Raw genomic sequence first — 21,598 nt, forward strand, 5'->3', positions numbered from 1 at the left:
AAGGATTCCCGGTAAATCCACCAAAGACTCCTATAAATAACTAGAAACACAAAATTATACACAAGCAACAATAAACAGGTAAACATTAATAAAACAGCTTAAACACTTAGATCCTCCACCGTACGGGCAACTGGCCTCTAGTGACCCTAGTGGACCTACGGAGCTGGCTGACTGGTCCTGAGCTACAGGGTATAGGAGCTGTCAAGGGTAAACTGGGCAGCCGTCTACGGACTCTTTGGGTCACTAGGGGTATGGCAGGCTCACTATAAGCAGAGGGTTGATCCTCCTGATCTGCTTGTGTGGAGTCTTCTGCCTCCTGGACCGGCTGTTCTTCCAGCTCTACCGGTTGCTCCGTAAGTACTTGGGATGCTGGTTGGAGGAACGTGAGGACGGGTACCACAACTGCACCATTGACTTGAGTCCAGGACCGAGGGAAGTCTCCGAGCACAGTACTAACCATATCTTCCCTTTCCTCTATGGGTCGAGGGTCTTCTTGTTCCTCTTCAGGGTTCCGTAGCTGTTCGGGACACTTCTTCAGGTGATCCCGGGATACAATGGCTGTGGTTTCCCCTCCGTCTTTGCTGATGGTACAGACCTTCGGGTTGTCGTGGCTTGAGGGCAGTATGGTGTACGGGTCCTTCTCCCACTGGTCGTCCAACTTGTGGAGCCGTCTTTTCCTCTTCAAGACCTGCTCTCCGGGCACCAGGGGAACAGCGGGAGCATACTGGTTGTAAGTTTTCTCTTGTCTTTCCCTAGCTTGACAGAGACTACGCTCCACGCTCTCCTGTACTTTCCGGTACTGCTGCTGCCTCTCTGTATCCCAGTCTGCTTCTGGTGAAGTGTCCTCGGGTGTCAGGACTCCCATCTCCAGGTCAACAGGTAGCTTACCAGGTCTTGCCCTCATCAGGTAAGCCGGGGTACAGTTGGTGGAACCTACCGGGATGTGGTTGTATAGGTCCACTAGGTCGGGCAGCCTCTCGGGCCACAGACTGCGTTCTTCCAGGGGCAATGTTTTCAGAAGATCTATCACCACCTGGTTCATTTTCTCACAAAGTCCATTAATTTGCGGATGATAGGGTGTCGTCCTTATCTTCCGGCAGCCATACAGAGTGCAGAATTCTTGGAAGACCTCCGCTTCAAAGGCAGGTCCCTGATCCGTCAACACTTGGTCCGGGTACCCGTGTGGACGGCAGAAATGCTGCTGGAAGGCTCTAGCTGCTGTTCGAGCTGTTAAGTCCTTGACGGGGACGACAACCAAGAACCGGGAGTAGTGATCCACGATGGTTAGCGCGTAGACGTAGCCACTTCTGCTTGGGGTCAGTTTTACATGATCCAAGGCTACCAGTTCCAACGGCTGCCGGGTGACGATGGACTGCAGGGGAGTCTTCTGGCTGGCACAGTCCTTCCTTCTTAGGTTGCACGGGCCACAGTCTCTGCACCACCTCTCGATGGTTCCCCTCATGCCTACCCAATGGAACCGCCCGCAAAGCAGGAACTCCAGCTTCTTCCATCCGAAGTGCCCAGCTCCGTCGTGGTATGCCTCCATCACCATAGCTGCGTCTCTTCTTGGCACCACTACTTGCCAGATTAGTTCATGCGTCCGGGAGTTAACCATTCTGCGGCACAACTTCCCCTTGTAAAGGAACAGTCGACTCTTCTCAGCCCACAGTTGCTTGGCTTCCTCCGGAGCGTCTGGGTCAAGGCGTGCATCTGGCCGAGTCAGCATCTCCTTTACCAGTCGGACGGGAGGGTCACTGTCTTGCGTCTCCGCCCAGTTGTAATGAGGTAAAGGGTTGAACGTAGCGGATTTACTCCTTACACGGTGGGAATACTGGATAGTCCCATGACGGTGGAATGCGGGGAGTTCAACTTCTTCCAGTCCCTCTGAATCTTCCCCTACGTCCGGTAGATTTGGCATCCTGGACAGGGCGTCCGCGTTGGTATTGGAGCGTCCTGCCCGGTACTTGATTGTGAACTCATAGTTGGACAAGCGGGCCATCCATCTCTGCTCTAGGGCACCGAGTCTTGCAGTGTCCAGGTGTGTCAACGGGTTGTTATCCGTGTACACGGTGAACCGGGAAGAAGCGAGGTAGTGCTTAAAGCGTTCGGTGACTGCCCACACCACTGCCAGGAACTCTAGCTTAAATGAGCTGTAATTTTCAGGGTTTCTTTCGGTGGGTCGCAGTTTTCGGCTGGCGTAAGCAATTACCCGTTCTTTCCCCTGCTGGATCTGGGACAGTACGGCTCCTAGCCCGATGTTACTGGCGTCGGTGTAGATGATAAAGGGCTGGCTATAATCAGGGTATGCCAGGATTTCATCCCCCGTGAGGGCCATCTTCAGCTGGCGGAAGGACTCTTCTTCTAGCTTCTCCCATCTGAAGGGTGGCTTCTGGTTCTTGGCCTTCCTGGACTGGCCTATCAGGAGGTCCTGCATAGGAGCTGCCTTTTTGGTGAAACCGGGAATAAACCTTCGGTAGTAGCCTACCAACCCGAGGAACTGCCTCACTTCCTTTACGCTGGAGGGGCTTGGCCATTCCTTAATTGCGGTGATCTTATCAGGGTCGGGAGCCACTCCGTCAGCACTCACCACGTGTCCCAGGTACTGCACCTTTGGCTTCAGGAGGTGACACTTAGAGGGTTTCACCTTCAGGCCGTAACTTGCCAGGGCTTCGAACACTTCCGCCAGGTGTTTCAGGTGGTCCTCATAAGTCTTGGAATATACGATGACATCGTCCAGGTACAACAGGACCGTCTCGAAGTTTCTGTGTCCCAGACAGCACTTCATTAATCGTTGGAAGGTTCCTGGTGCATTGCAGAGTCCGAACGGCATACAAGTAAACTCGCTGAGTCCCATCGGGGTGGTGAATGCGGTTTTCTCCCGGTCCGCCTCTGCTACAGGAACCTGCCAGTACCCGCTAGTGAGATCCAAGGTAGAGAAGAAGTTAGCAGATCTTAAAGCAGCCAAAGACTCCTCTATCCTTGGTAAGGGGTACGCATCCTTGTGTGTGATACGGTTGATTTTCCGGTAATCTACACACATCCTCATGGTGTTGTCTTTCTTTTTGACTAAGACTAGTGGGGCTGCCCAGGGGCTACAGCTATCCCTGATTACCCCAACCTCCTTCATGTCTCTAAGCATCCCCTTGGCGTGTTGGTAGTGTGCAGGGGGTTCGGGTCGATACCTCTCTTTTATGGGAGGATGGTCTCCCGTGGGGATGTGGTGTTCTACCCCCTTGACTCGCCCGAAGTCTAACGGGTGTTTACTAAACACTCTCTCGTACTCTTGAACCACCCGGTAGACTCCCTGTTTCTGGTGGGAGGGAGTGGAGTCAGTACCCAAATGTAGTTGCTGACACCAATCCTCCATTATTTTCTTAGAGCCGTTACCTTCCTCCGGGTGAGATGGAGGCAAGGGTTCCACAGACTCTATAGAGTTTTGGTTGATGGTATATAATTTGGCTAGCGTGGCATACCGGGGCAGGTATACTTCCCTTTTCCCGATATTTATTATGCGAACGGGCACCCTCCCATGGCGTACATCAACTACCCCCCGGGCTGTCAAAATGGTGGGCCTACTGTCTGAATAGACTGGTTCTACCATTGCCTGGTAATCTCTACCTCTCAGACCAATAGCTGCCCGGCACCAAATCATCATTTCACTTTTCGGGGGCATAGCAATAGGGAAAGGGTCACACATTCTTACGTTACCAATCTCACCGCCGGAGAGTTCCACCTGTTGCCGTCGCATCAGTGCCCGGATCTCTTTCTGGAGCACTCGCTGCTGGCCGGAGCTGGCGTTCTTGGCAACCTGCTGTAAAATGAAAATCACCTCTGCAAGACAATTTTCAATCACATTAGTTCCTAAAGTTATCTTTGGGTGACTCTCGCGCTTGTCAATGTCTACAATGATCAGTCCCTGTGCTGCCAGTTCGACTCTACCGATTTTAACGGTCATCTTTTTTTAATCCGATCTGCGGCACGGGTTGACCATTGCTGGCGATGATACTCAAGTTGTCGTCAGGGTAGCGGGTTATATCCGAGTCATTCCAGTACTGCTTGAAGAGCACGTACGGGATGGTGGTGACCTGTGACCCGGTGTCCAGTAGGGCACTCATAGGAATGCCATCCAGTACCACAGGCAAGACTGGACGTCCTCCTACATATTTGTCGCGCCAGTTCGATGGGCCTGGTGATCTTTTTAGTGGGGGTTGGCCCTCTACCCCAGGTTGTGCCAGTTTAAAGGACAGTACCTTGCCATATGTCCGGGTTGATTGCAGCGGCGGCAGATGGGTTGTCTGTCCTCGTTGTACCGGTCGCTGGGTCTTCCTCTGGCCGGTGGGGTCCTCTTTGGTCGACGCCACGGGATGTCCTCCGGTCCGGATGCCAGCTGGATCTTCCCTGGAGTGGAAACCTGTAAAGACTGCACAGTTCGGGTTAGCGCAGCAACGCTTTTAGCTAGCTCTTGGACCTGATGGTGCAGGTCTGCAGCCGGGTCATTGTTCAAAGCCTGCGCATCAGCTCCCACTGGCCCTGCCGACAAGGGTGTCGCCTCCTGGTGGTAAGCGGTAGCAGGGCGCCTGTGGGCCACAACGCCACCCGGTGCCGGTTCTCGGAGCACCCGGATGGCTCTGTCCTTGAACTGTGCAAAGTCCAGATGAGGATCCTGTAAGGTTATGGCCCGCAACTGGGTTCGGTAGACATTGCAATATAGTCCCTCTATAAATTGTTCGGTCAACAGCCTGTCCTCGTTTCCCACGCTGTCAGGGTCGGTCTGCTTAATGGCTCTCAGGGCCTCTTGTAGGTTGAGTGCATAGTCCCTTATACTCTCATGTGCTCGCTGCTTGCACCCATAGAATCTAAGCTTAATCTCGGCTGAGGTGCGGGTATCAAAGGTGTCCCTCAGCCGGGTTAGTATCCCTGCGACAGTCCTCCTCCCAGGTGGCCAGGACTTTACCTCCCTTTGGGCTGCCCCGGTTAGTTGGGCCACCAGGATGCTCACTTTTTGCTCTTCTGTGAGGGGGTACACCTGGAAGAGGCTATCCAGCTTCTCTCTAAAGTCATTCAGGGTATGTGACTCCCCTGAGTATTGGGGTAGCCAGGCTGCTCCCGGGATATAGGGCATGGTGAAAGGCATGACTGCAGCAGCGCTGGCGCTGGCGGGGGTTGAGGCAGTGAAGCTCTCCTCCGTATCCGACATCTTCCTCCCCCCTAGTGGACCGTGGCCTACCTTGCGATGATCCTCTTCCGTAGGCCGCGGTTCCGCAGTGGATCGTCAGGGTTGAGGACCTTCCGTCGCGCTCCTGTGACGTCAGCGTCTGCTGGGCTCCTTCCAGGACCTTACGCGACGTCCGGACGTGAGGCGGGGCTTCAGTTCTCGCGCGCTTTCGGAGTCCACGCCCCTCTTCTTCCCGCGCGGCGTCTTCAAGATGGCGTCCAACGGCGGGAAAACTCCACGGATAGCGGGAAGAAGGCTGAAGATGGCGCCGGATGGCGGGAAAACTTCACGGATGGCGGGAAGAAGGCTGAAAATGGCGCCGGATGGCGGGAATCTTCACCGATGGCGGGAAGAAGGCTGAAGATGGCGCCGGATGGCGGGAATCTTTACCACAGGTAAGTTTTAAAAGTCTCTTTTTCAGGCACGCAGTACCCGGTGGTTGCGGGCACGAAATCCTGCCGACTACGCCAAAAGTTGACGCGCCCCCTGGGCCATGTTCAGGGGATACCCGGAGCCGGATCTGGATAGGGGTAGTAGTCCTTGTGGCGGTGACCCGGTCCGTGCCCAGGGTGTCAAACTAGGAGGCAGTATATTAGCAGTAGATGTAGGACGACTACGCCACCCGTTGAATGCAGCTATGGAGCTGCCGCTGCAGGGCAGACCGCTGAGGCCGGTGGAAGGATGGTGCAGCGTGGATGGTATAACCCCCAACGGGAGGGGTATGGCCTCAGGGCAGCCGACATGGATGATGGGGGTAGCAGGAACCACTCAGAGACGATGCGGTGTAGTTCAGGGTCTTTACTGGTGACAAAGATAGACCCTCCCGGAGTACTTGCTAGCGATCGGGGCCTGGTCAGTCCTTGAGCAGATGGGATTTCCCCTGGCCAGGCGGAGTTGTAGGTCTTCCCAACTAACTGTACTCTTCTGGCTACCTTGCTAGAGGCGGGTAAAAGTAGCCCACGTCCCTGAGTGTACCGTGTGGTGCTCACCCGTATGGCCGGTGACTCGGGGCCTTCTAATGGCTTCCGCTCCACGATGGCGGTGCTGGTCCCACGCGTGTGACCGTGCCTTCGGGTTTCTGGGCCAGAGGACCTGCAATCCCCTGCCGGTCGTTTTCTGCTGCTGGGTAAAGATTAGTCCCCACAGCCTCGGACTCCGGGTCCGGTGATAACTTCTCAGTCAGGGCGAGCTCTGCAGCTGCCAGCCCCTGACTCCTTGTAGCACTGCTCCCACAGAGCTCCTGTTGTTTCTTCCTATGGCTGCTTCTCTTCTCTCTACTCTAGTCTCTAACCCTGCCTCAGCCCCAGGTTTATATAGGGGAAGTTCTTCCCCTCCCAGGACTGGGCAGGAGGTGTGGCATGCATAGGATTCCTGACCAAGAGACCTCCCACCTGCTCTCAGACATAATATTGCTATTATTGTGGAGACCAGACCCCTGGGGTGCCACATATACATTATATATCATTTACACATACATTTCCAGGAGGTATAACAGAGGGACGATACAATGTAGCGTTTTAGGAAAAGAGGTTTCATACTTATTTTTTGGAGAATACTATTCTTTACTAATACAGACATACCACAAGAACTGACTGCTCCTTTGTAATGGGGTTCTTCACTTTTAATATTGTTTCATGTCATATTGTATATGAATTATTTTATCATTTAATCCTTTTTCATTCTATTTAGCTCTTGCGGTCAATTAAGGATGTAAACGAACCCAAATTTTTGTCTCATGATATTCCTCTGTTCAATGGGATTACCAGTGACCTGTTCCCTGGCATTCAACTTCCGGAAGCCGACTATAAGGTATTAAAATATAATAGTGTCTTAAAGGGGTTTTCCAAGACTTAAAGAGGACTTGTCCCTCGCCATAAATATGTAAATGCCGCTGTTCTCCTGACTCCGGCATTGTTTTTCTTTTCTTCCTGCTCCTCTCCGTTCCTGACATCTGTCACTCTCCTCTAGCCCTTTAAGCCAACTGGGCAAGGCCTTCCTGAAGACTCCCACAGAGAGGACTTGATGACCACGCCCACTTGGCTATTAAAATTATGAACTAGATTTCTATAAAGCGGCTATATCTCAGGAATGGAGAGACGCAGGAGCAAAAGAAAAACAACACCGAATTCAGGAGAACAGCGGCATTTACACCAGGTAATAAAATTGCATATTAATGGCAAGTGATAGGTCCTATATAGCGGGCCAGCTATCATTAGGATGACAGTTATCTTTCCCGGCTCCCCCATATTCAGGAATGCTCATTCCTGTTTTCTCTAAGATAGAGTCGCTGCCAGAATCTTATGTCAGCTGCTAATTTCAGGGTCAGAAAGTAAGGATTGGGTGATTAAATTCCAACCGCCCGATTTTTATGTCCCCCAACATAATCTGTCATGAGGCCCCCATACACAGTAGAGGGTAGACCAATCCCATTGAAATCACCCAATCCTGGTCCACTGCTTTGGAATTGTGTTACATGACCTTGTCACTCATCGTCCGGTCCCATTAGTGCAACCTGGGCAGCTGCACAGGGGCACCAGAGGTAAGGGGGCTCACGTATACCTCCAATGCAGGATGATCTGATGTAGAAAAAAAATGGTTAAAACATCTGTGAGTGATTTATCGCTAGTTTAGTTGTAGGTTATGGAGACATTTTTTTTTAGATGAATGAATCGATTCGCAGGAGACTGATCCAATGGCCAGGTGTCATGGGTGCGTCAGATGTGACAGACAGTCGCCCTGCAGTTGGTTGCAGGAGATCCCTTCGTTTGGCATTACGGACATCTTCTTAGCGGTCTCACTGTAGGACCCAACGGCTACCTCCCTCCTGTTCTAATTGACAATCAGGCCTGGGTGTTTAAATATTTCCAGGTTGCTACACAGAGGTGCCAGTGATATTCACATGACCCCTTGTGAAGGCTTGGAGCAAGTGCAGTTCTTACTTCCTCTCTGGTGCTAAGAGGATGTGTGTGCCATCTCTCTGAAGTCGACTCAAGCTAAGCTACTTCCCCTGTGTCTGTCTCCCCTTGCTGTCTTTAGTTGTCAGTGGGGATCGACTAGTGCTCACCCCCCTTCCCTATCCAGGGTCAAGCGCTAAGGAAATACAGGGATAGGTTCCTGTGCGGCAATTGGTGAGGAACCAATATAGAGTCGGTAGGGGAGACAGGGTGATTGCAGATCAGCCTAGGAGGTCTCCATTTCCCCCTTTCCCTAGTATCTGGGCTCCCTTCCCCTCATCCCTTTGTGTCGCACTTTGTCTTTCCTACACTGTGCGTGACATCAGGTCAGTGGTGGGCACTGAATGAGACCCCTGAGAGCCACCTTATTTCTTCCTGCCCCCCGTCTCTTCTTCAGATTAGCCGGCCTGGCATGACAGTATGGTTGCAGCATGATGTACACCAGGCCATATAATCAGAAGAGGAGCCGGGGATGCCGGCAGCTAAGAGGCGTCTCTCATGGGTCCTGTCCAGCGGCCACAGAATACTGATCTGGTTCCTGAAAATGTATTCTCCCACCTCTAATTGGATCCACTGTAAACAGACTGATGAAATATTTTACCTTCCTTTTGCTCAGGATTTACTGGAATGCGCACAGGAGAGCTGTGCTGGACACAACATCCAGCCCGAGAAGGTCTTTCTGGAGGAAATGATCCAGACGTATGAGATGATGATTGTCAGAAACGGGTAAGCTGTAACTACAGAAGTCCATGGGACGGGGGATTTATTCTTCGCTGTTTCCATTTTATACAATGGACCATGCTGCATTTTGTTTATCCCGTACAGTTTTATGTTGGTTGGAGAGCCGTTCTCTGGAAAAACGAAGGTCCTCCACGTCCTCGCTGATACGCTGTCTCTTATGAATGAGCGAGGGTGCGAAGAAGAAAAAGTGATTTACCGGACAGTGAACCCTAAAGCCATCACCATGGGGCAGCTGTTCGGGCAGTTTGATCCAGTGTCACATGAGGTTTGTCTATGATTGGAATTATTGTTTACTAGATGGTGGCCCGATTCTAACGCATTGTGTATTCTAGAATATGACAAAATCCGACAAACAAGCAAAATGAACAAAAAGCATTGAATTCAATTCTTTCTGATTTTAGAAACTGCATTAAAGAAGGGGTGCACCGGTCCTGGAGATACTGCAATACCAGGTCAATGCGTGGAGTGGACAGAGCAAGCTCTTTTTCCATCTCCCTGTTCTAAAAATCCATTTAATATATGGTCCCCAGATAGGGGACGTATCAGATATTAAACTGATAAGAACAGATTTTTTTTTTTTTTTTTTTTTTTTTATACTATTCAGTAAAATTTTTCAAGCAACAATCAATAGTATAAAAACTCACACTACGTTGCCCAGTCTTACATCATAATGGTACTTTCTTTATTTCATATTTATAACTTTATACTGAAACAGTTGTAAGACCTTTTGAATGGACAAAAACTATAAAAACATACCATTGTCATAAAAAATGACAGATCACAACACTTAAACAAGGACTTACTGGTACTTTACCAGTGACCTCCATTTTTTGACTTTCCAAAAACCTTCTGAATCAGAGCCACCACCGCCACGGCTATCCCATAAATAAACTATGTATAACCTTGACAAAACCATCCTAACACAATTATTAACTGAGATTATTTTCCTTTTAAATAAACACAAATTCCTAACGTCCCACAGACTTTCTATTACACATGCCATTATCAACCACAACAATCTCTCTTTCACCCGGCTACTTGCACCCATCCCAAACATTACCACTCTCCAATTTATAAAATTCACGCCCGCTAGTTCCTTGCATAAACCACCCACTCCCTTCCAAACACTCTGAGCATAATCACAATTCCAAACCAAATGCATAACAGTTTCACTCGCCCCACATCCATCCCTCGGACATACCTCTGTTCTAATCAGATCCCTCCTCTTCTGTACCTCTCTCACAGGCAAAATCTCATGCAAACTCATCCATACGATATCACGCTGCCTATTCGATATTCCTTTTATACTCAGGTTCCTCCATACACACAACGCTTCACTCGATCTCAAGCCCCTAATGTTACATTCAAACTCTCTAACTCGCATCCTTCTCCTTACATTCCTTATCACTTTGAAATCACCCATAGGAACATCCAACAAATCATGCTTGACAACAAATTTTTCAACAAACTCATACCACACTGGACATTTAAACGAAACAGGCACTCTTGCATCCCTTCTCATCCATTTCAACCCAAACAACATCCATCCAGCCATATATTTAATCATATAAGCCGTCTTGTTATCCCTACCTAACAGAACAACCACTGTTTTAATAAAATTTAAACCAAGACAAATTTCAAAATTTGGGAAATCCATTCCCCCATGTTCACGTAACTTACACAAATATTCCCTTTTAAGTTTTTCCATCTTACTTCCCCAATAAAACGTAAAAATTAGCTTCTCAATCCGCCTAAAACCCCTATAAGGGGCTGGAAAAACCACTGACACAAAAAGTAACATAGGAAGAATCACTGACTTAATAATAAGGACTTTGCCTGACAATGTCAAGTCCCGCAACCTCCAAAAATTTAACTTCTGTTCAATCCTCTTACCGCATTCATCCCATCTCTCATTCCCTTTCAGATCTTTGTTAAACCACACCCCCAAAACCTTAATAGCACCTTCTTCACATATCACACCATCCATCCTAACACTCGAATCCCCGAAACACTTAAAGCTACACTTCCCCCAATTCACCCTAAAACCAGATGCACCACAAAAGAAATCTAAAAGCAACCTTGCTCGATTCATAGCAGCCATATTATCACTCACCACAACAACATCGTCCATATACCCCATTACCTTTACAGTCTTTCCACCACTCCCTGGGATCAGAAGACCATTCATCACTTTCTCTTTCCGAATCATGCACAACAGGGGCTCAATCACACTTATAAACAGGACAGGGGACAACGGACACCCCTGCCTGACCCCTGATTTTATGCACACCTTCTCACTCAAACATCCATTCACTAACACTTCACTCACCACACCATCATACAAACACCTTATGGCATTCACAAAAACACTAGGAAAACCCATCCTAACTAACACCTCAAACATAAACGCATGCGACACTCTATCAAAAGCTTTCTCAAAATCCACACAAAAAACCATACATTTCCCCTTCCTAAACATACAATCTCCAATTACGTCCCTCAACAACAAGAGGTTATCAGTCATACACCTACCTGGCACCGCGCACACTTGATCATCACCAACCACACTTCCAATCACCCCACGCATACGGTTAGCCAGAATTTTGCTAAAGACTTTATAATCTGCATTGAGTAATGTAATCGGCCTCCAATTACGCAAATTCTTTTTCTCACCCTTCTTATATAGTAAACAACTACTCCTTCTTTCATGGAATTACAAAGTACACCATTCATCCACATATATTGACATACCTCCACAAAATCAACACCAATCACATCCCATGCTTTTACATAAAACTCCACAGGCAACCCATCTTTCCCAGGTGTTTTATTCTTTTTCGCACCATCCACCGCCTTTTTAACCTCATCAAAAACAATATCTTCACTCAAACACTCACGTTCCCCTGATTCAAGCTGACTCTCCAACATACCTAACACATGCTTTTTCAAACCCCCATCCACCCATTTAGACTCAAATAAACTACTATAGAAACTATGTACCTCATCCAACACTTCCCTTCCAACCACAGTCATACCATTATCATTTACAACCTCATCCAACTCATCTTTTTTACTGCACATTTTTTTAAAAAAGTACCTCGTACACTTCTCATCCATATCCAAATGCTCAACTCTCGTCCTAAAAATAATTTCCTTCCCACGCTTTTCCAAAACACGCTTCATCTCATCTCTCGCTCCTCTGAGTTGATCACTAACATCAATTCCTTTCATACTCATTTTATGTAACCACTCAATCCTCATATTTAAATCTTTAAATCTGCCTCTTTCAATTGCTGCTTTTTTATAACCCCACCTCCTAAAAAAAATCTTAATTTCCACTTTCACCCAATCCCACCATACAGTCACATCCACAAAATTATTTTTCCTAGACCTCCACCATTCATACTTACTTTCGAAGTCTCTCATAACCCTAACATCCTCTAACAACCTAACATTTAGCTTCCATACCCCAACACCATGCACCATTTTTTTATCACCTTCAAACATACCCCACAAACATTCATGGTCTGTGAAAGAAAAAACATGCTGTTTAAAAAATTTACACACCAAACCTCTATTTGTATACAGCATGCGGTCAATCCTGGACACTATTCCTCCCCTATCAGCTCTATATGTGGCCGGTGGTGGCTTACTCAAAAATTCCGCTGCATCTAAAAAAGAAAAATCAGATGTAATTTGATTAAGGACCTTACCCGTGACATCAATTTCCCCTTCAGAAACACAATTGAAATCACCAACTAATAATATTGGAATCCTTCCAGGCAAAAATAAACGTATTTTCTCTAATAGTGCTAACCTATCCCCTTTGTTAATTGGACAATACACGTTAACAATTTTCACCCTCCACCCTCTCCCCTTAACCACTGCCATTATACAACGACCTGGCTCCACCACCATATAATTTTCAAAACTTAAATCCCTATTCCCCAACAAAATCCCCACACCATCATTTTTGTTTGTCATTGAACCTGACCAAATGCTATACCCATATACCCAGTCCTTTTCAGGAGGTGACTCTTCAATTCCGCACTCTTGCAGACAGTAAATATTTGCTCCAAGATTTTTTAGTTCTTCCAGTATAGCCAATCTTCTAGGCTTAGATTTTATAAGCCTTACATTTATTGACAGTACACTACAGCCCACGTTGGAGCCCATTTTTTAACCATATTCGGTAAAAAAGAACATACCCCCCACCGAAGAGTCAACCTTTCTCGTCTTGAAACTCGATTCCTGATGTTAAGCAGAGAATGCTGGCCCCCTCCTCCAAAAAAGACCTCCTAGGAGAGGCACTGTAGCTCTCGGGATAGCTCCTATCACTTAAGGGGCTGATGCTCCCAATACTGGCAGGTGAAAAATCTGGCCGGAACTTCTTTGCAGAAGACACATCAGAGTCCTCATCAGGGGGCCTCACCACAGCCCCGGTGAAGTCACCCTGGCCACCACCACCTTCATGAATTGCCTCTGAGCTTTCCAAAGCCAACACCGGCGTTGTGGAGAGTGAACCGCTCACTTCTCCCTCACCACTCACATCAAGCAGAATTGACATATCTGCAGGCTCTATCTCAACAGCGCTTCCACCAGCAGGATCGGGTGCTTGCTCCATCTCTTCCATGAAGTCCCTTACTGCCTCGATCGCCTCACCAATAGTGGCGGCAGTAGTAGGACGTGGGGACACGGCCTCTGCATATGACCTGGAACGATGGGGACAGTCCTTGAAAGCGTGTCCCTCCTCGCCACATGCATTACAAACCATGGAGTTAGTACACTCCATTGCCAGATGACCCTCTTTATTGCATTTCCCACAAAACTTCTCCACCGTGCAGTCCTCTTGGTAGTGTCCAAAGGATTTACACTTCCTGCAAAAACGCGGAGCACCAGGAAAATACATATACCCTCTATCCCTCCCGATGGCAAAACTGAGGGGAGGGTAGTGGATACCCCCAGGTCCCTGGGGGTCCTCCTGGAACCGTACAAAAAATTTGTGTTTGCCAGTCCACAAGCCCACCTCATTCCTCACCTTGTGTGAGTAGGACACATAGCTGCAATGACGGTTCAGGAATCTAGTAATGTCCTCCACATCCACAAGGGGGTTGTGCATAAACACAATAACTGGCACTTCCCCCTTAGTATACAATACCGTGAATGTAAGCCCATCAAGAGCCGGATGATCCAAGGCTTGCTGATTCTTTAGAGTCTTGAAAAGATTCTGGCAAGCTGCCATACGATCAAGGACTAAAACGTACCGGCCATTCTTTGGGAACTCCTGTAGGCAAATGATGTCTCCACGACCAACATTCAAAATCTTGAAGATGACGACTTCCACCAAGAACCGCAGGTTAAAGAAATTCCTCCTCGACTCCTCAATATCAATGCGAAAAGCATTTTTGACCCGAATATCATCGGTCCCGGCATAGCGAATCTTGACGCCCATTATCACCTCTCGTTTCCTCTGGACCCCCCCCAATAGCAGCAGGCAGCTTAAGCCACCTAAGTGGCGATGCTGCAAGGCCGAGGGGGAGACACTATAGGATCCTTCTGACCAGATACAAGATCTAAGCCAAAAGGCCGAGAAGCGATAACCAGAATTGGTTTCGGACTACGGTGCCACCCAAGGATCCTGAAAAGTCCATTTGTGGAGATGGCCACCTGGACTCCCGTTAAGAAGACATGCTGTCAACCTCTAGATCCCTCACATGCCTGCACTTTTCAGCTTGCTGCTGCTGCAATCCACGCGTTTTAGATCTGCATAACTCCACCTCTTTTAGCACAGCACCCTCACCCCCGGCTGTTCCCACCCGCCTCAACACCGTTGGAAGGGAGGAGAACCAATTAAGGCGGGGGGGGGGTGGAACGAGCAGCTGTCTACCCTTAGCAGGAGGGTTGCTGATTACTTACCTTTCCTGCTGCTGCTGCTGGCTGTCCAGCAGCAGACTGAAGGTGGCTGCTGCTGTGCGCAGGTATATAAAGGCTCAGAGCCTATTATGACACGCGCAGCCAGCGTTCCATTGCCACATTCCATCTACTGCAGGCGGGATACCTGGATGGCTGAATGTCACTGAGAAGCTCACAGAGACCGCCATAAGCAACAGTTTAAAAGAATGCCACAGACTAATCAACCAAACTTTTTGGGTTGGTTTCTCTTTTATAGTCTGCAGGCATTAAATGAAAGAAGTCAGTGTTCCAGCAGAGGGAGACAACGTTTCACAAAAGGCATTGTAGCAAACCAAAAAAGAAATTTTAAGCGCAGCAGAGTAACCAGCTCACATACCTGTTAGCTCAGGTGAGTTTAAAAGGCTGCTGTTGATAACAAGGGCATTTGCTAAATAGATGGTGTGTGTGCAACAATATACTGAAAGGTCAATTATATTGTGCAGCTTATCTCACCACCTGTAGTTATTTAGGTGAAAGCTCCAAAATGCTTGCCTAATATGTCTGTTTATCCAAAAGGAAGTAAAGAGGGAGAGCTAGATAGATAGCATTGCATTACATTACATGGCAATGCAATGCACAGTTGCTGAAGTTGAACAAAAATGAGCTTGTCATCTGGCATCTGCAACTTTTAACATGAAAAATCCAATGAGGAGAAGAAAAGCAAAGCCAAAGAGTCCATCCCAAAATCCGACAAACAAGCAAAATGAACAAAAAGCATTGAATTCAATTCTTTCTGATTTCAGAAACTGCATTAAAGAAGGGGTGCACCGGTCCTGGAGATACTGCAATACCAGGTCAATGCGTGGAGTGGACAGAGCAAGCTCTTTTTCCATCTCCCTGTTCTAAAAATCCATTTAATATATGGTCCCCAGATAGGGGACGTATCAGATATTAAACTGATAAGAACAGATACTACACTTGATCTTAGCCAAAAGGCCGAGAAGCGATAACCAGAATTGGTTTCGGACTACGGTGCCACCCAAGGATCCTGAAAAGTCCATTTGTGGAGATGGCCACCTGGACTCCCGTTAAGAAGACATGCTGTCAACCTCTAGATCCCTCACATGCCTGCACTTTTCGGCTTGCTGCTGCTGCAATCCACGCGTTTTAGATCTGCATAACTCCACCTCTTTTAGCACAGCACCCTCACCCCCGGCTGTTCCCACCCGCCTCAACACCGTTGGAAGGGAGGAGAACCAATTAAGGTGGGGGGGGGGTGGAACGAGCAGCTGTCTACCCTTAGCAGGAGGGTTGCTGATTACTTACCTTTCCTGCTGCTGCTGCTGGCTGTCCAGCAGCAGACTGAAGGTGGCTGCTGCTGTGCGCAGGTATATAAAGGCTCAGAGCCTATTATGACTCGCGCAGCCAGCGTTCCTTTGCCACATTCCATCTACTGCAGGCGGGATACCTGGATGGCTGAATGTCACTGAGAAGCTCACAATGACCGCCATAAGCAACAGTTTAACAGAATGCCACAGACTAATCAACCAAACTTTTTGGGTTGGTTTCTCTTTTATAGTCTGCAGGCATTAAATGAAAGAAGTCAGTGTTCCAGCAGAGGGAGACAACGTTTCACAAAAGGCATTGTAGCAAACCAAAAAAGAAATTTTAAGCGCAGCAGAGTAACCAGCTCACATACCTGTTAGCTCAGGTGAGTTTAAAAGGCTGCTGTTGATAACAAGGGCATTTGCTAAATAGATGGTGTGTGTGCAACAATATACTGAAAAGTCAATTATATTGTGCAGCTTATCTCACCACCTGTAGTTATTTAGGTGAAAGCTCCAAAATGCTTGCCTAATATGTCTGTTTATCCAAAAGGAAGTAAAGAGGGAGAGCTAGAAAGATAGCATTGCGTTACATTACATGGCAATGCAATGCACAGTTGCTGAAGTTGAACCAAAATGAGCTTGTCATCTGGCTTCTGCAACTTTGAACATGAAAAATCCAATGAGGAGAAGAAAAGCAAAGCCAAAGAGTCCATCCCAAAATCCGACAAACAAGCAAAATGAACAAAAAACATTGAATTCAATTCTTTCTGATTTTAGAAACTGCATTAAAGAAGGGGTGCACCGGTCCTGGAGATACTGCAATACCAGGTCAATGCGTGGAGTGGACAGAGCAAGCTCTTTTTCCATCTCCCTGTTCTAAAAATCCATTTAATATATGGTCCCCAGATAGGGGACGTATCAGATATTAAACTGATAAGAACAGATACTACACTTGATCTTAGCCAAAAGGCCGAGAAGCGATAACCAGAATTGGTTTCGAACTATGGAGCCACCCAAGGATCCTGAAGAGTCCATTTGTGGAGATGAGCTCCTGGACTCCCGTTAAGAAGACATGTTGTCAACCTCTAGATCCCTTACATGCCTGCACTTTTCGGCTTGCTGCTGCTGCAATCCACGCGTTTTAGATCTGCATAACTCCACCTCTTTAAACACAGCACCCTCACCCCCTGCTGTTCCCACCCGCCTCAACACCGTTGGAAGGGAGGAGAACCAATTAAGGCGGGGGGTGGGGTGGAACGAGCAGCTGTCTACCTTTAGCAGGAGGGCTGCTGATTACTTACCTCTCCTGCTGCTGCTGGCTGTCCAGCAGCAGACTGAAGGTGGCTGCTGCTGTGCGCAGGTATATAAAGGCTCAGAGCCTATTATGACACGCGCAGCCAGCGTTCCATTGCCACATTCCATCTACTGCAGGCAGGATACCTGGCTGGCTGAATGTCGCTGAGAAGCTCACAGAGACCGCCATAAGCAACAGTTTAACAGAATGCCACAGACTAATCAACCAAACTTTTTGGGTTGGGTTCTCTTTTATAGTCTGCAGGCATTAATTGAAAGAAGTCAGTGTTCCAGCAGAGGGAGACAACGTTTCAGAAAAGGCATTGTAGCAAACCAAAAAAGAAATTTTAAGCGCAGCAGAGTAACCAGCGCACATACCTGTTAGCTCAGGTGAGTTTAAAAGGCTGCTGTTGATAACAAGGGCATTTGCTAAATAGATGGTGTGTGTGCAACAATATACTGAAAGGTCAATTATATTGTGCAGCTTATCTCACCACCTGTAGTTATTTAGGTGAAAGCTCCAAAATGCTTGCCTAATATGTCTGTTTATCCAAAAGGAAGTAAAGAGGGAGAGCTAGAAAGATAGCATTGCGTTACATTACATGGCAATGCAATGCACAGTTGCTGAAGTTGAACCAAAATGAGCTTGTAATCTGGCTTCTGCAACTTTGAACATGAAAAATCCAATGAGGAGAAGAAAAGCAAAGCCAAAGAGTCCATCCCAAAATTCGACAAACAAGCAAAATGAACAAAAAACATTGAATTCAATACTTTCTGATTTTAGAAACTGCATTAAAGAAGGGGTGCACCGGTCCTGGAGATACTGCAATACCAGGTCAATGCGTGGAGTGGACAGAGCAAGCTCTTTTTCCATCTCCCTGTTCTAAAAATCCATTTAATATATGGTCCCCAGATAGGGGACGTATCAGATATTAAACTGATAAGAACAGATTTTTTTTTTTTTTTTTTTTTTTTTTTTTTTTTGTTCCAAACACTCAGAAATTAAGTTTTATAATCTTAAATCATATATCACCAAACTCAAGATTTTAGTTCCATCATCGTGTTTAGATATTATATTTATATTTTTTAATTTGAATTAATATATATAAAGTTAAACATAACAATTCCTTTGCAGTTTCAACAGTTTCCAAACAAATCACAACTGACATTACTTCACCCGGTTTCCCAAACTAAATATCCCCTTTTTCTCTTTTACTTTCCTCCCAACAAAACCCCTTAACTTCTTTTCTTCCTCCTCATGCTCTAACCGCATCTGTTCCCAATCATACTCTTCCTCATCATCTCTGAAAGTCACCACCTTCTCCAACACTTTACCCTTTTCCTCTTTTACTTCTTTCTTTTCACCAGATACTTTCCTTGATCCACAATTTTCCTGTACCGTTACCTTTTTCTTCAATTTCACCTTTAAACTTTCAACTTCTTTTCCCTGCTTATTCTCCTCTATAATTATCGCATCAACTTCCTTCTTCATTTTATCACCAATATCTTCCTTTTGTCCTCCAAAGTTCTTTTCAAAAGTTCCTTTGCTGCTTTCCATGTAACAATACCCAGAACTCCCGTTTAACATAATCCTCCCATTATGCAAATTTTCTTCTCCTGTTGTCCACACCAAAAAACGTCTCTTTCCGTTCCAAATACCAACTTTGTTCCTGTATAATTTCTGAAACTTTACCATCTTACATTTAGATTCCAAAAAAACCATTATCTCCTCTATTTCCACAAACGGATTGTCCATGTAAATTATCACACTCTTCGGTTTCCCCATGAATGATGCACTTACTCCAATTTTCCCAGAATCCTCTTCACTCCAGCCTTTGAAAAAATGAATGCACTTTTCCTCAGAAACTAGAATCACATCACAAACTTTACCTTGCTTTATTTCTTGCATACAGTAGATATCCTTCTCCAAAACTTCATATTTCCTCAAAATTTCCAGAATCCATTTTTCTTCCAAAAAAGTTTCTTCCGTCTCCCGTTTCACAAAAAAACGTAAGCATCTCTTCTTTTTCCAAAACTCCATCTCAACGATCCGTTTTCCTTCCGTTTTTTCCTTTTAATCCTCCAAATGTTGCCACCACAGCTATGTGTGGCGACAGTTGCCCCCCACAGCTATGTGTGGTGACAAGGTGATCGCCTCTCGTTGCCCAGGGACTAATCCGACTCCCTAATAGCAGCAGGGGGGTTTAGCTCCACCGATAAGTGTAGCGATCCCCCCAGGCCAAGGAGTCGGGTACCCCAAGCGCCTCCCAGCCAAGACCAAGGCAAAAACCGCTAGATCACTGCACTTGATCTTAGCCAAAAGGCCGAGAAGCGATAACCAGAATTGGTTTCAAACTACGGAGCCACCCAAGGATCCTGAAAAGTCCATTTGTGGAGATGAGCTCCTGGACTCCCGTTAAGAAGACATGTTGTCAACCTCTAGATCCCTTACATGCCTGCACTTTTCGGCTTGCTGCTGCTGCAATCCACGCGTTTTAGATCTGCATAACTCCACCTCTTTAAACACAGCACCTTCACCCCCTGCTGTTCCCACCCGCCTCAACACCGTTGGAAGGGAGGAGAACCAATTAAGGCGGGGGGTGGGGTGGAACGAGCAGCTGTCTACCCTTAGCAGGAGGGCTCCTGATTACATACCTCTCCTGCTGCTGCTGCTGCTGGCTGTCCAGCAGCAGACTGAAGGTGGCTGCTGCTGTGCACAGGTATATAAAGGCTCAGAGCCTATTATGACACGCGCAGCCAGCGTTCCATTGCCACATTCCATCTACTGCAGGCAGGATACCTGGCTGGCTGAATGTCGCTGAGAAGCTCACAGAGACCGCCATAAGCAACAGTTTAACAGAATGCCACAGACTAATCAACCAAACTTTTTGGGTTGGGTTCTCTTTTATAGTCTGCAGGCATTAAATGAAAGAAGTCAGTGTTCCAGCAGAAGGAGACAACGTTTCAGAAAAGGCATTGTAGCAAACAAAAAAAGAAATTTTAAGCGCAGCAGAGTAACCAGCGCACATACCTGTTAGCTCAGGTGAGTTTAAAAGGCTGCTGTTGATAACAAGGGCATTTGCTAAATAGATGGTGTGTGTGCAACAATATACTGAAAGGTCAATTATATTGTGCAGCTTATCTCACCACCTGTAGTTATTTAGGTGAAAGCTCCAAAATGCTTGCCTAATATGTCTGTTTATCCAAAAGGAAGTAAAAAGGGAGAGCTAGAAAGATAGCATTGCATCACATTACATGGCAATGCAATGCACAGTTGCTGAAGTTGAACCAAAATGAGCTTGTAATCTGGCTTCTGCAACTTTGAACATGAAAAATCCAATGAGGAAAAGAAAAGCAAAGCCAAAGAGTCCATCCCAAAATCCGACAAACCAGCAAAATGAACAAAAAACATTGAATTCAATTCTTTCTGATTTTAGAAACTGCATTAAAGAAGGGGTGCACCGGTCCTGGAGATACTGCAATACCAGGTCAATGCGTGGAGTGGACAGAGCAAGCTCTTTTTCCATCTCCCTGTTCTAAAAATCCATTTAATATATGGTCCCCAGATAGGGGACGTATCAGATATTAAACTGATAAGAACAGATTTTTTTTTTTTTTTTTTTTGAAAGCCCGAATTCGTGTACAAAACCCGAGTGCGCTTAAAAAAGTGACAAGTGCCACAAAAAAAGTGCACTGGGATGCTGGTCTTCTTGAAACCCTCTCCAAAAGGAGAAGGGTCCCCCAAACCATTCCCCGTCCCTCCGAGCCAAAAGGCCACAGCGAGGAACAGGGACAAAAAGCCACCTCCAGCCGAAGCCAGAGGCGACCCAATCTTACCCCCAGCACCTGCCCGAGTTCTCACCCGAGCAAGCCACTGGGAGCCAAAGACTGTGCTCCGCTCCCGGAAGAGGGGAGCCAACAACGCTCTCCTCCCAAAAGAGGAGAGCCAGGGGGGTTCAGGGGGGAGCGGAACCTGATGGCCACACACTCCCCCCCTAGACCTGCCAAGAGAGGAACCCGTAAGGGAACCGCATCCCGACAAAATCCTAGTAGGACGTGACACACGTGAATAAGTGGACACACAGTGACAAAGAAATTAAATAAATAGTGAAGGTTTCACAGTATAATACTGCCCGGACCTTCGACCGGGAATTGAAAAATTCCCCATCCTAAGG

At 47.1% G+C, this 21,598-nt stretch overlaps 4 non-coding genes and 1 pseudogene across 4 annotated transcripts; all 5 read right to left on the reverse strand.

The window, feature by feature from the left end:
* Positions 1–9,325: 9,325 nt before the first annotated feature.
* Positions 9,326–9,524, reverse strand: LOC141233680 (U2 spliceosomal RNA). Its single transcript, XR_012299744.1, has one exon. It is a non-coding gene; the product is annotated as a U2 spliceosomal RNA (small nuclear RNA).
* A 6,095-nt stretch (positions 9,525–15,619) lies between these two features.
* On the reverse strand, positions 15,620–15,810 carry LOC141233492 (U2 spliceosomal RNA). The gene has a single exon (XR_012299568.1). It is a non-coding gene; the product is annotated as a U2 spliceosomal RNA (small nuclear RNA).
* Positions 15,811–16,921: 1,111 nt separating this feature from the next.
* Positions 16,922–17,112, reverse strand: LOC141233503 (U2 spliceosomal RNA). Its single transcript, XR_012299579.1, has one exon. It is a non-coding gene; the product is annotated as a U2 spliceosomal RNA (small nuclear RNA).
* A 1,109-nt stretch (positions 17,113–18,221) lies between these two features.
* On the reverse strand, positions 18,222–18,431 carry LOC141233693 (U2 spliceosomal RNA; annotated as a pseudogene).
* A 2,443-nt stretch (positions 18,432–20,874) lies between these two features.
* LOC141233689 (U2 spliceosomal RNA) lies at positions 20,875–21,058 on the reverse strand. Its single transcript, XR_012299751.1, has one exon. It is a non-coding gene; the product is annotated as a U2 spliceosomal RNA (small nuclear RNA).
* Between the last annotated feature and the right edge of the window lie 540 nt (positions 21,059–21,598).

Source organism: Phyllobates terribilis, unplaced genomic scaffold, assembly GCF_046119375.1.
Source record: "Phyllobates terribilis strain yellow unplaced genomic scaffold, ASM4611937v1 Scaffold_602__1_contigs__length_984359, whole genome shotgun sequence".
In the NCBI taxonomy this organism is placed as follows: Eukaryota; Metazoa; Chordata; class Amphibia; order Anura; family Dendrobatidae; genus Phyllobates; species Phyllobates terribilis.